This window comes from Lagopus muta, chromosome 4, assembly GCF_023343835.1.
Source record: "Lagopus muta isolate bLagMut1 chromosome 4, bLagMut1 primary, whole genome shotgun sequence".
Lineage (NCBI taxonomy): Eukaryota > Metazoa > Chordata > Aves > Galliformes > Phasianidae > Lagopus > Lagopus muta.
The window spans coordinates 20,950,325-20,964,657 of record NC_064436.1 but is presented as its reverse complement, the minus strand read 5'-3'; the positions used below and the strand labels follow the sequence as shown (position 1 = coordinate 20,964,657).

Below are 14,333 nucleotides of genomic sequence, written 5' to 3'. Positions count from 1 at the left end.
CGGGTAAGATTTTGGAGAACAAATATTCTGTGCATTTAGGAAGGGATTCCAATATAATTGCTGAATGTGAAAATTATTCAGATTTCCCGTTGTCTATGTGGAATACACATAACAGGCTATGAGAAAGTCCATACTTACCAAAATTAAGTAGATCTTCAACTAAGATTTTACTAAGATCTATAAAACATTGTTTAATCTAGGCTTGCAGTTTTTGCTGTTGTGGAAAAATCATGTATTCAGGTATCTTCTTTTGTAAATGTTGCAGCCAAGTCTGCAACAGCCTGCAGCATCCGTTAAGTATCTCCTTGGTATTTAGATCTTGGAAAAATCTTCAGGCTTTGTGTGAAGTCAGGTTCTTAATTTCTGAAGTTCTGAAAATTAACAGTGCAATTTGATTAAATGGTTATTATTAAGTGGTAATAACTATTTAAATGTGTGAGTAGAAGACGGAAGAAAGCTTGGAGCTAAGAAGTACCTATTTAAAAACTGCTATTAACACAGATCTTTATGCTGCTTTTCTTGCAAGTTGAGGCTACACAATTAATCAGTACTTCTGTTAAGTTGATAATCTGTCTCCTTTGCTGTTGTAAATAACATACACTTGCTGGTGGAGCTGCTGACAGCTATTTAGACTTTCAGCTTTCAAGAATGCTATTAATTGTCTATGTTTGCAGCTTTTAAAAGAATTTGCTTCAGAAGTAGTTTTTGCGGTTATGTATCTTAAATTCTTCACTGTTTTTGTTGTTTGCTTTCTTTACATGTGTATTTCCGAAGTGTGAATCTTTCTAACAGATTTAATTCACCTGAGACTCTAAAGCAGCCCAGTAGCTGTTCCTGAAGATGTTACCTCATTTATGATGTTGCTTTCTCTTTCTGGAAGGCAGATCATTCTGTAACACAGCGTGTAACCTGTGAAACCTTGTGCTATGGGGAAGGGTGTCCACGTACAGCTCTCACCCCCTCCCTGCGTGGTGCTAGGAGCTCTGCAGGGAGCAGGTGGGATGGTTTGTGTGTGCCTTGCTATCCTTGGGCTCTCTTTATGGGGAAGTGAAGGTAACTTGGCCAGTATCAAAGCATCATCTCTTTGAAGATCCCCTTCCATCCCTTTGCTCCTCCTTTCTGCATAAACTGTGGCCTTTGTGTGCTTTGTGCCATTGCAGAGCAACAGGCCTTTATTCTCTTTGGCCTTCATCACTAGAGCATCTTTTCTTCCAGGCTCAGCCAAGAGCCATCGGATGCTCCGCTGGTGGCTGCAGCTTCTGCACCTCAGCCAGTACCGCAGAGCAGTGGGCATCCAGAGCGCAGGATGTGCAAAGCATCTCTCCTGCCTGTGATCCCACAGTAAGCCATGGGCTGTGCCAGGGACATAAAAAGAGATTTCCTGCCTTACTCTGCTGCAATACTATATGAGACAATTCCCCCTCCTGAAATGTTTGTTTTTAGCCCCCGGTGGTAGTTAGAAAAGCATGTTAAATATCAGACTCCTCAGCCCGCGACCATCTGTTTCCCTCCTAATCGCATGCCACCCCCACATGCTGCTTGCTTGTCATCACCGCCGGGGTTAGAGCAGAAGACAAAAAGCAAGACATGTTCCCATGGATAGCTCAGCCACCAGACAGAGCAGGGAAGTGTGCTCAGGGGGAGGGGGTGTAATTACGCTAGAAATAGCGGGGTGTTTCCCTGCAACTAAAAGGAAGCAGGCTGCCAGGGATTCCAGGCTTCTACATCTCCCGTGGCTCCTGGTGTGCATGCTCTCTGGCCCCCTCAGCTGTGCTATAACTTCCTTTGTACATCTGCAGCATTACGCGGAGAGCAAGCTGTCTTTAAAATGCTCAGTCTGCCTACCAAGAAGTGCTTCTGCCAAATTTGTTGCTGGCAGAGTGACAGCTGTTAGGTATAAAGGGAGTTTACACGCTTGGTGCAAATTAAATAGTTTTAAACTCGAATTCTGTTTGTGTAGAATTTAGGATGCTGTTAGGAAGTTTCAGATCAATCTTTTTTTGTAAATGTTGGTATTTTTATTTTCTGGGGGGGAACTGATGGGTTGTGCTGAATTCATAATTCTTTTAGGAGGACATAGAATTGTAACAAATGATTTTGTTTTACCACTGCTTACTCCAGAAGCAACAGCAGCCTCTTGCTGCTGCAATTGCTTGGAGGGCAGGAGCATCAGGGAGTGTAACTTGCATTTTCTGCCAGTGTACAGGGAATCATGTCACTTCTCACTGTATCATGGTAGTGATTTGCTTTGTTCTTTCTTATTCACTTTTGCCATTGTTTCAGAAACATTTATTTTAGCTTTTCTCTTTTTGCATCTTTACAAGTATGCTTAAATCAAAAGATGTAGTTGTGAGCTGTGATTTCTCTAGCTTTTACCTGTTCTGTCAGTGTCTATCTCAGAAATGCAGTAGTTTTATTAAAATGAAGAGCTTACATGGACATGAATCAGCCATATTTTTTTGGGAAGCTTGGCTCAAACAATAAACTGTAAAATATAGCTAGAAACTGATGTGAAAGATCACCTGCTGGAAGCAGAAGTAGGACAGAATAGAAAGATGAACAGTAGAAAGTGAAACCTATTTTTGTTCATGAAAATATGCTTGGAATGTGAAAGTAAGAGGGAAAGAAAATTTGTCTATGTGTCTAAAAGAAAAGTGAGGGGAATTTTTCCCTACGTTTTTGTTCACCATTAGACTACTGCTTATTATTAACGTACAGTCTGTTTAAGCTGCTCAACATACAGCTGTCCTTCACAGCATTTGAAAAAAAATAAAATAGTGGATACAAGCATACAACGTTCACCATTAATTCAGTTTTAGATATGGAAGAGTTTTGTCAATAAGTTACATGAACTGAAACAATCAGACTGAAAGGTAGGGTTTATTTCAACTCATAAATTCAAAGTTTGTTTGATTTGAGGGTTAGTAACTGTCTTCCTTCTGAAGAGGGAAGCAGCTGTACTGGAAAAAACAGAACATCTTTTAGTGGATCTTTTTTTTTTAATGAATTTCTTCTTTTGATTGATACTTAACTAGGCTTGATTGCCATTAGAATTGAAAATATTAAAATCAAAAGTGTTTTTGTCCTTTTTTTTTTTTTTTAACATACAGAAGAAGAGCAAAAATTCTAATTCATGCATAAGCCTAAAAAGCTTATTTAAAGTCATTAGAGAACAATAGATCCTCTGTGTGCTCGTATGGAATCCTCCCCCTCATAAATTTCTCTTTTCTGACACTATTAGGAGAAATAAAGTACTTAAAAGCTATTTTGGAAGCCTGGTTCTCCATTATTTTCCTTCATTTCATGATCCACATATTGCATCTACTTGATAGCAGAGGGGTCAGTTAATTGATCTGCAGACAAAAATTCATCTGTTTTCCTGCTGCTTTATTTCTGTCTTGCTCTTAGGCTCAAGCTGTAGTCTACAAGAGTTTCTGTCTTCAAATCAGGAGGCCAGGATTAAACTGATGTTTTTTTGTTGTTGTTTTGTGTGTTTTTTGTTTTTTTTTAAGGATATCACTTCTACTTTTTCAATAAGAGTTTGGTCGTTACAATTTTCTGTTAAAATTATATATGCTTTCTCATTTTTCTTAGAATTTTTGCTCTTAGCTATTTGCTTTTGCCTCTACGCTGCATATTAGTCATTGAACCTCTTTTCAGTGCAGTGCTACCATTTTTTCCAAATTGTTTCCTTTTCACCTAACTGCCCCAGTTCCTCTTTCATTTCCTCCAAAGCAAAACATAATTCCCTCTTATCTGAGTTTATTTCAAATCTGATGAAATCTACTTGTGCTTAGAAGTTTTATATTGTGTTTTCCCATTCCTTGCTTATCTTTCACAGGCTTTATTAGTGCAGAGCTATGTTTCCTGGCCAAATCAAGCATGCAGAAATTGGTCAAGAATTTCATCGCTGGTAATAAACTAATTTGAGAGTATTTCAAACTACTTTAGGATTCATAAATTTACAAAATGTACAAGAAGTGCCATTGACCTTAGCAAGTCAATGACCAAAAAAAAAAAAAACAAAAACCTGCAGTTGACTTAATTAGTAAAGAATTTTCCCCCTGGCTCTCAGAATTGAGGAGGTCTGGTGATTTGCTCCTTCATGGATGTCAAACATTTATCGGTATCAGATTGAGTAAGTAGTAAAAGAGCCTTTAAATGCTATTTTATTTATGGGGAGGAAGGGTAGCTTTTTCAGCGCAAGTTTTGTCAGCTGTAGGCATTACGCAATTGCTACTTGGGAGTGTATTTTTTAGGTTGAAGTTCATGAAAGTTGTGGGTTTTTTTAGCCTATCCAGTAGTAACTGAGCTTCTAAAGTAAAACAGCTTTGGCGAATTGTTTTTCTTGGAAGTGTTAAGAAATAAAATAGGAAGACGAAGAAAAACATACAGTCATAGCTCATTTTGGATTAGTGATTTTGGATGGGAACCAAAATTATCTAACACTTGAAAATGCTAGGAAATCTATTAAGAAGTCATACATCAAGCCTTGCAATCCTTACCTCACTTCAGTTAAAAGTGTTATGCAATGAGATTGTATATTAACAGCCGGTCGTTTTGCTTGAATCAGGATTATAGAACTCACTCAACTTGCAGTTGGAGCATGGTAATTTTGGTATCATTTATGTGTTGTTCATAATTATTGCAGTCAAATTTAAGTGTGGCATCTGTATTTGGAGTAAACATGACGGTGCTGGATGAGCACAGCTCATGTGATAGCCCACCTTTTTTTACCCCTGTTTTACAAGCAGTTTGGGGGCTGTGTTCTCAAAGATTATTCAGATGAATTCCAGTCCCCATTCAGCAGCTGAGATAGGTGATTTTTCCTTTCCCTCGTGATCTTTTAGCTGTACTCAGGAATCACCAATTTTTGTTTTGTGTTTTGTTCTTTCAGTGAAAACTTGAGTTCTGTGGTTAAAAAGCTAGCCTTCAATTTGTGAGCTCCAAGCACACTGCATCACTGTTTTTCTTGAGTTACCAGTGAACACTATCTGAAGTTAGCAATAATTGCCTAACTTTTTTACTCCTAGTTCCAAAAAAAGGAAGTAGGAGGATCTGATTTCATATGCATATATCCTGAGTAGAGACGAGTGTGATTTTTAAGTGAGGTCATTGCTCTGGGACATTGCTGCAAAACACAGGGTTTCCAGCAAGATCCAAATCCTGCTGTGGGGAAGCCAAGCCAGTAGCCACTGAAGGTTTCATTATTATGTTTAGAATCAGGGTCTCAAGTGAGGAACTTTGTCATTTTACACTGTCCGATAGCATTTGCTCCCGTTTTGTTCTTGGATAAATAGTTGGAAATTTGTCAACAACAGTTTTCTATTTTTGGGGTTATGCTTTGTTTCACTGACTTCTGGTCCTACTAAGATTACAGAAATAGCATCTCATAGCATCCCTGGTAGCCTCTGTATGGGTTAGCTTAGCATGAGGCTAGAGGGTGCTCACGTGCTACAGCAGCAGGGAGTGCAAGGTATGCTTTTGCTTCTGGCTCATCCTCTGTGTGCAGTTACCATCTCGCGGTTTATGTTATTTTCTTCTTTTTCTTGTAAAGCAAGATCTTAAGTGTATTAACCCAGCAGGTTAAATTTCAATTATATTTTAACAGCATTTCTGTAGTTTTCTTTTTTCGTCTTGCTTCATAAACCCCTCTGGGGATAAAGAGACTACTATTAGGAAGGTTGTTTGCTGAACTCATTTCACTGTGGCTCTTTTCAGTGACGCTGAAATATTTATCTCTGTGTTTCAAGCTTTAATAAGGTGACCAAACTATCCTCAACTCAATCAAAAACCTGCAAAGTTTCATGTTTTGCTTAAAATGTTTGCCTTGTGGATGAGAGCATCATCATCACTTTTTCCTTCTTGTGGGTTATTTTGTTCTGCTCATCTGAGCCCTTCTACCACATTATGTTTTTGTAATTACTGTTTGTTAACCAATCTCTTCTGGTACTATGGACAAGAAGGCATGTATATTTTATAGTATGTAAATTAACCAGTTCTTGCTTGCCACAATACTGTCTGCACTTTATGTGTGTATTGAGGGGTTAATAGGGTACTTGCAGGCTGGATGTGGATTTGCTGGAATGCTTTGAGAATCGATTCCAGCTAATGGAAAAAAATGTTCTAAAAGTAAGCTGATTCACTTCCCACCATGAACTACAGAGAGTAGAAACAACATTTAATAAACCTTTCAGAAGTAAATCCTCTGATTTTCTTTTTCACCGTCATCTGTGTAAGAAATCCCCTCTTTCTTCTCAATGGGCAGTGTTTCTTCCTGCAGTGCAGTTGCTGTGCTCTGTCAGGTACTAAGAGAAAGTTCTTTATGACTTCGGACAAAAATATTGGAAAAATGCATTCTGTCCTCTATGATACGAGCTTTCTTGATTTTTGCACGTTTTTGTTTAAAATGTTGACCAAAGGCTGATGTAAGCAACAAACTCAATGGTTCTTTCTCAATGATCTGGTTTCCAGTGAACTGAAGAAACTTCAGCTATATGCGTCTCCTTTTACACAGGTGAATGCTGGGGGGAAAAAAAAAAACCTGTCATAGTTGGATTACGGGAGCATGATGCATGTTCTGATTTACCTGTCCCCTTCATTTTAAAAAGTAAGGCAGCCATATGAATTTGTGAACTAAACTTGTTACTTCAGAAAATAATACATGATTAAATTCATTTGCTTTTACTATCTGGTTCTCTAGTTCTACAGTAATGTTTTTGCATTGTCAAGATGATTTTATACAGACTTAAGGAAGAAGTCTTTTTTTCTAATTGATAAACCTCATCGGGGAAAAAAAAATCCGAATTCCATTCTGCATTTGAGAGTAGGCACGATCTTGTATGCGGGGCATGTTGGTTGTGAACTATGAACAGTCTTTATGAAACCTGAAAAAGATTTGTGAAAACAGCCTCTAATAAAAATCACACATGCTTCATAAAACACTGCTTGATAGATATCACTTGCACCATTAAGAACTAAACGACAAAGGATGTAATTTCAGTTCTGGCATGCAATATTAATCGAAAGCCTTTAAAGCATCTTGCTGATGGGAACTATGACAACATGACATTGAAGAATTATGGACTAGAAACATCTATCTTAATCAGATTTTCAAAGTAAATGCCATAAAATAGAAAGTTATTTTATCTATTTTCACAGGGTCACATCATATATGGTAGATAGCTTTTCAGCTTGTTTATTCTAAAAATACCAGAGAAAAAAAATCTCTATTCTGAGTAAGCTTAAAGTTCATTTCATAAACTTCACTTTTTTGTGAAAAGATACTTTATAGGTATTGAGAAGATTGTTGAAAACTGAAGGCTTCTCTTTGCTACAATAAGATTTCTGAAACATTACAGAGAACTGAATTCTAAAAGATAGGGGATTGTGCACTGGTAATATCAGTCTGAAGTTGTTGAAGGGAAATACTTTGCTAAATGGATGCAAAGTGGAAAGACAAAATTACAGGTGTGCCTGTAACCTGAAGTAGCATTCCTGCAGATAGCATGTCAGAATAATTTAGCTGAAAGAGACTGACAAAAATATTTTTCTTCCTTTTCTAAAGACTACATTTTTATACTTTATATGCACAATATATTTCTGTTTTCCATTGTCCATTTAAGTGGTAGAAGACAACTTCTGTACATGGTGTAGGAAATTATCAGCACATTTTGTGGTTGGAAATATCGATACTGTATGTTCAAGACTGTCCTACTATTTTTCAGGGAGCCTCGTGTACTCCTCTTGTGATCTGGTAGATCTTTGAACATTTAACTTGCACGCACCATGAGACTGCTCACGTTTCTCTGCAGTCAAAGAAGTCTTCCCTTTTACAGCAGAAATCATTATTTCTCTTTAAGAAGTAAAATAATGCTTAGGTTTTTGTGGTTTTTTTTTTGTTTTTTTTTAAAGTGTCGTGCATAACGGCATTCAGTTTTTATTTCTTTCAAGCTTATGATGCATAAAGAAGGCAATGCAGTCTTTGTGAGCACATCCTACAGTTGGATTTGCTGGTAGTTTCTCATTCCCAGGTAGCCTGACAGGTTGTCAGACCCTACAGGCAATGTACTGACGGGGAGACAAACATTGGTCTGCTTTGATCAACCAACTTGTATGACTTTTTCCCATCTTATATTATAATGGTATACACAGTCACACACCAGATACAGATGCATATCTTGATCAAAGTGTCCTTGTCTGTTCTTCACATTCTTGTCAACGCGGAGCTAGTACAGAAAAGAGTGCTTCAAGAGGTGAGCAGCGGTGGTGGGTTAATGGTGTTTTCAGTTGTGTGTCCGTTAATTGTAACAGAAACAGGAAAGGATAGTGCAGACTGATGGCACAGCAAAACGAAAGGGCTCTGTGTGGCAGCTGGCACTGTGTCACCTCATTACAGAATCACAGAATCACAGAATCACAGAATCACCCGGGTTGGAAGGGACCCCAAGGATCATGTAGTTCCAACCCCCCTGCCTAGCAGGGCCACCAAACATACATATTCAGATCAGGTTGCCCAGGACCCCGTCCAACCTGGCCTTAAACACATCCAAGGACGGGGCATCCACAACCTCCCTGGGCAGCCCGTTCCAGGGCCTAACCACTCTCCTAGTAAAGAACTTCCCCCTAACATCTAACCTAAATCTTCCCTCCTTCAACTTAAAACCATTTCCCCTAGTCCTGCTGTTGTCAGCCCTTTTGAAGAGTTTACTCCCCTCCTGGGTGTAGGTTCCCTTCAGGTATTGATAGGCTGCAATGAGGTCACCCCGCAGCCTTCTCTTCTCCAGGCTGAACAAGCCCAACTCCCTCAGCCTGTCCTCATAGGGGAGGTGCTCCAGCCCCCTGATCATCTTAGTCGCCCTCCTCTGGACCCTTTCCAAAATCTCTATGTCTTTCTTGTACTGAGGGCTCCACACCTGGACACAGTACTCCAGGTGGGGCCTCACAAGAGCCGAGTAGAGAGGGACAATCACCTCCCTGTCCCTGCTGGCCACCCCTCTCCTGATGGAGCCCAGGATCCCATTTGCCTTTTGAGCTGCCAGAGCGCACTGCTGGCTCATATTCAGTCTCTCGTCCATCAGGACCCCCAGGTCCTTCTCTGCCGAGCTGCTCTCAAGGACCACTCCTCCCAGCCTGTACAGGTGCCTGGGGTTCTTCCGGCCCAAATGCAAAACCTTGCACTTTGCCGTGTTGAACCTCATCAGGTTCACCCGAGCCCAGCCCTCCAGCCTGTCGAGGTCCCTCTGAATGGCATCCCTTCCTTCCACCGTATCAACCGCACCACTCAGCTTGGTGTCGTCAGCAAACTTGCTGAGGGTGCACTCAATTCCCTCATCGATGTCATTAATAAAGATGTTAAAGAGCACCGGTCCCAAGACAGACCCTTGGGGGACACCACTTGTTACCGGCCTCCACCTGGACATAGAGCCATTGACCACCACCCTCTGTCTGCGGCCTTTCAACCAATTGCTTATCCATCAGGTCGTCCACCCATCAAATCCACTTCCCTCCAATTTGGAGATGAGGATGTGGTGGGGGACCATGTCAAAGGCCTTGCTCAGGTCCAGGTAAATGACATCGGTCGCCTTCCCTTCGTCCACCAATGCCGTCACTCCATCATTCCTTGGCTTCAGCCTATGGCTTGGCTTCTTAAGCAGTTGGCAGGGCAAAGCCCATTTGGACATCAATAAGAATAAACAAATACTTGTGATTAACCACAAAATGACTGCATATGGTGGATAACCTTGGATTGCTACTCTAGCTTGTAGCAAATGACCAGAAAAGGAACTTTGACTCTTGCATGTAAAAGTACATGGAAGCAGTAATTCCTTGAAAAGACAGAGCTGCCTAATTGCAAATGAGCTCTTAAATAGTCCATTTTTCTCTAAACCTCTATTTTTGTTTCATCAATGAAGCAGGGTTTCTCACAAAGGGTACTCCTAGAAAAAAGAGCTCTGCAGAGAGTGGTTTGGTACCTTGCAGGAGTAGTGCAGGAGGGAGCTTGTTGTCCCCTTCCAACAGCAGCTGCAACACCCACACTCTTCTGTTTGTGGGGATTCCCAAGGTAAATCTTGCTTCTGTTTATAGTACTTCAGGATATGTATCCCTGTGCCAATTAGACAAATTCTGAGTCCAACAAAACTTTGGGTTGTTGTTTTTCGTTGTGGGTTTGGTTTGTTATTTTCTTTGAGGAAATTGAGCCAGTACTTATGGAAAGTACTTCTGATTGCTTGCAATCAGCAGCTAGCAAACCTGTGGCCAGTGACCTGGAAATAAAAGATTATCTTTCTTCTTTACCAGTTTTCTAGGGCATTCACTCTAGTCCAGCCACTTACCTAGTGTGTGTTGTGGATATATGTTCTCCTAAAGGGAGAGGAGAGAAGGAGAAAGCTTATTATAGAAAGAGTTGGCACTCTCACAGACATAGGTACTCAATTACATTCAGTTCACATTTGAAATGTTTATATTGTAACGGATGTCTTTGCTTTTGTGTTTGTCATGGAAACTCAAAGTTAATGTTAATTATACGCTATTAAGAATCCTCATCCTTATCAAATGGAAATCGCCCCTCTTTTTCCTGGATGAGTAGCTGGCTGACAGGTCTCAGTGATCTGTCTGTTACAGAAAGGCTAGCACATTAAATGTGCAACAGATTACTTTTTCTTGAAGCCTTAGTCTGCTTTTCTCTTTCTGAATTAACCCCTCTTCTCCAAATGACAGTAGATACTTGACGTGCCTCTCTCTCTCTCCTTACTTTTTACTTTTGCACAGGCATTCTTCTATGTTCTTTTGTGTGCTGTTTGAATTCAGTAGCAATTAAATAATTGCTACACTAAAATTAATGAAATGTAAATTACTTTTTGGAAAAGAAAAAAGTTACTGAGAAAGGCTGGCGAGTGCGTGTAATTTACTTCTACAATAGAAATGGCTGCTTTGCTTCAGTGATGCTCCCGAGGGTAAATAACAATTTTAATATGTTTTGAAAAATTCATACAACTGTAGTAAGACAGCTTTCCACTGAATTTCTTATGATTTCTCTGAGTTCTGTATGTATGTTGACAAGCATAATGATCTGATGTTACCTTATGCTGCAAATGCCTTAAAAATCAGAGAGTTTTTTGGTAGTACCTGGACAACTTGAATGCACAAGCTGATTGCTGGGCCAATTTACGTTTGCTCCTTTCTGCAAAAATCTCTGGAAGATGAATGGGGTTGCTCTACAGTCGTTGAAGTCCAGACAGAACAAGAAAGTTCCAATTAAAACTAAGCATTTTCAGACAGAAATCCAGCATTACCTATACTTGCTTAGTTTTGGAGTAAACCAGCCATTTCCATTGAGATTAAGTCAATGGAGATAGCATTTAAAATCCAATTTAAAGCAAAGCAACTGTAACTTTCTGCAATATCTCTTAAGTATTTCAGTACAGTTATGATTTAGCAGATTTGAATGCTCTTTCTTCTTCCAGACGCTGCTAAGGCAATCCCTAGTAAGCGAGGGCCTGGCCGAGTCCCCATACCTTCTGTTTTTCCCCTAGCCAGGAGAAGGTTTCTCTTTAGAATTCATGTTTTCCAACATGCTGACTAGCAGAGAGGAAGACGGAGTTGAAAGGTCTTCATACTGACTATTATAGTATGTGCAGAAGTATTTTTGCCAGTCACTGATGCTGTAGAGCTCAGAAGACATGCATCTAACCCATGAAACTCCCACTGTCTTTATCAATTCTCTAATTTAATTTTAATAAGCAAAAATCCAGTGCTGTTCAGTATGCTGTACTGGTTTCTCAGGAGACCGGAAAGAACCGCTCAACATCTAAGCCTCAGTTTCCCTGCAAATACAATGAGAATATTTTAATTAACATCACAGTGATGTTGAGAGGCTTAGTTATTATGTAAAACCCGAGTAGCTTTGTGTAAAAGCTGCAATAATGCTGAAAGCAGTTCTTTAGCTATTAACTCCACAAAAGAGGAGCATAACAAAAGGGAACCTGGCTCAGGCAAGGGACTGGTGTGATGCTTGTCTCTTCCTCAGAAATCAGTAAGATTGACATATCTGTTAGAAATTGTGCAGTGATGAAAAAAACGGTGGATTCAGGAAATCTGGCAAGTGGAAGAAAAGATCGAAAGAGCAGTCCTCAGTGATCTCTCATTCAGATTGACAACACAGCACTGAGGAAATTCAGAGGAATATAGATTGTAGCTCTATTGACTTACAGGAAAATCTAACCTTGTTAGGCTCAATTCTGCCTGTGCCTCTTATACAATTAGAAGAACCATACATCATTGCAAATTCTGCTGGCGTTTCTGATTCTGCGTAGGCTCAAGATATCCTGCCAATTGAACTTGCCCTCAGACACTAGAAAATGTCACCTAGAAGCATCCTGTGGAGCGAGGCAGCACTTTCCAGGTCTTGTGGTCTTCACAAAGAAACACTTGCTAAGCTCTTCTTGTTGGCTTCTAGCCTGCGCCTTATGGTTACTAGCCCATCCTCCAAACTCTTAATTTATTTTATATACCACACTGTAATTTCAGTGTCAGAAATGTGTATATGTTAAAAAGCAGAAGGGCTTTGTAGATTCACAGTAAGTGTCTGGGGGAAATAATCATAACCCCAAACAGAGGCCTGAATAGCTGGCCTGTGGGCTGAGGAACAGTCTGAGTACTCCAACATGTAATCTGTGTACTTTCTAGAGCTAAATATTTCTTCAGAAAGGTCATAAGTAACTTTTAACCTGTCCATTCCTCCCTAATAGTAGGGGGAAGGTCTATCTGTGATACTCTGCGTATGGCCATCCTCTTCTGTGGAGAGTAACATTAGTTTTGCTTCCTTGTGAGCAGAAGGTGTTGCTAGGTCCTTAGTGCTAAATTGTAGCGAGACAGATTAAGAGTGATTTTTCAGCTGGGATTTTAAATAAGATGAGGCATCAAAAAAGGGGAATGCCAGAATAACAATCTGCATAGTAGGAGCTGGACAAGGGAAATCCTTGTAGTGCTTTACACCAAGTTGTGGTGAGTAAGAGGGTCAAAAAGAGGAATAACAAAGAGAAGTTGTGTCTGTAGAACCATTTCCATTAATTAGTTTCTATGATTGAAAGTAAACAAATGAAAAGGATTTCATTTCACTTGGGGTTTTTTTCTGTCTTGTAATTAATCTTTTATATGAACATAAAGTTACATGAGTACATGCCTCTTTTTACAAATGTGTATTTTTATATATTTATATTACACACGTGCTCCTATGTATTTATAGCTAAGATAGGGACAGTTAATCTTTCACCAGCAGATAAATAGATTGTAATATAAATGTGATCAAATCTTAGGTAGGCATGGGCCAAAAAACTTCTGCTAAGCTTTGGTCTACATTACCCTTTAACTGGTCTACTGGAATGTGGGATTCAGACCTGTGCAGTGACACCCATTGTGTCAGTTTTGGTAATGACAAAACTGGGTTGTACCCTTCCCAGTTGATCATTCTTTGTGACTGTTAGTGCTCTGGTGTTGAAAACTTCATTGGCTGAGTAAATTATCTCCGTGACAGAGTCAGGCATTGCTGTTGTTCATGACAGACATCACATGGATCACAGAGGAAAGCTGGAAAGGAGAGCGGGCTTCCTGGAAAAGGAGTGATTCCAAAGGCTGTGCTTTCTGTCTAAGTTCAGCATGTCTATTTCTTATCATTCTTAAAACTTCTGTTTGCAGCATGAGAGATTATTTGCTGTAAGGTATTTTTATAATAGTCACCCACAAGTTACTTGAAATATCTGCTTGAACAGTTACTTTCTGTGCTTTCTGTACAGCTGTATTATTGGTTTGATAACAATTTGCAGTCATAACTAGTTGGAAATAGAGGATCTCTTACAAAGATCAAACAACTTATTTCCTGCTGTCACGTGAAAGCATTTACATTGTGAGCAAAGTGCATGCCCTTTACCTTCTGCTTTGTTGAAAACTTGCATTTATGTTGCCTTGTTTTACTGCATTACTTTAGGAAATAATAGGTGGCAATTTTAATCCCATCTTGTTAAGTGTTACGTTTTTAAGTGTCATCAGTCATCCCTAAATGATTCCAAATGGTGTTCCTGATGTTTTTTTGTGTTCCTTGTGTCATATGGCAAGGTTTGTCTTCAATTGATGATTTATTACCTGCTGATTACACAGAACAGATTGTTAGAACCTAGCATTGCTGGAGGTACTTGACTGTGGGCTTTGTTGTTCTTTGAAGCTTTGTTTTCAAGCTTTATGGGTGCTGTGTGCTTTGGTTAAGTAAAAAAATATATATATTTCCTCAGCTGTTTAGACGCCTGGCTCTCTGATCACCTGTGACATACTCCAAAATG

General features: G+C 39.6%; 1 protein-coding gene across 9 annotated transcripts in view; it reads left to right on the top strand.

Moving 5' to 3' along the window:
- TENM3 (teneurin transmembrane protein 3) overlaps nucleotides 1-14,333 on the top strand; it is a 1,260,835-nt gene that overhangs the window by 1,110,735 nt on the left and 135,767 nt on the right. The window lies entirely within an intron of this gene.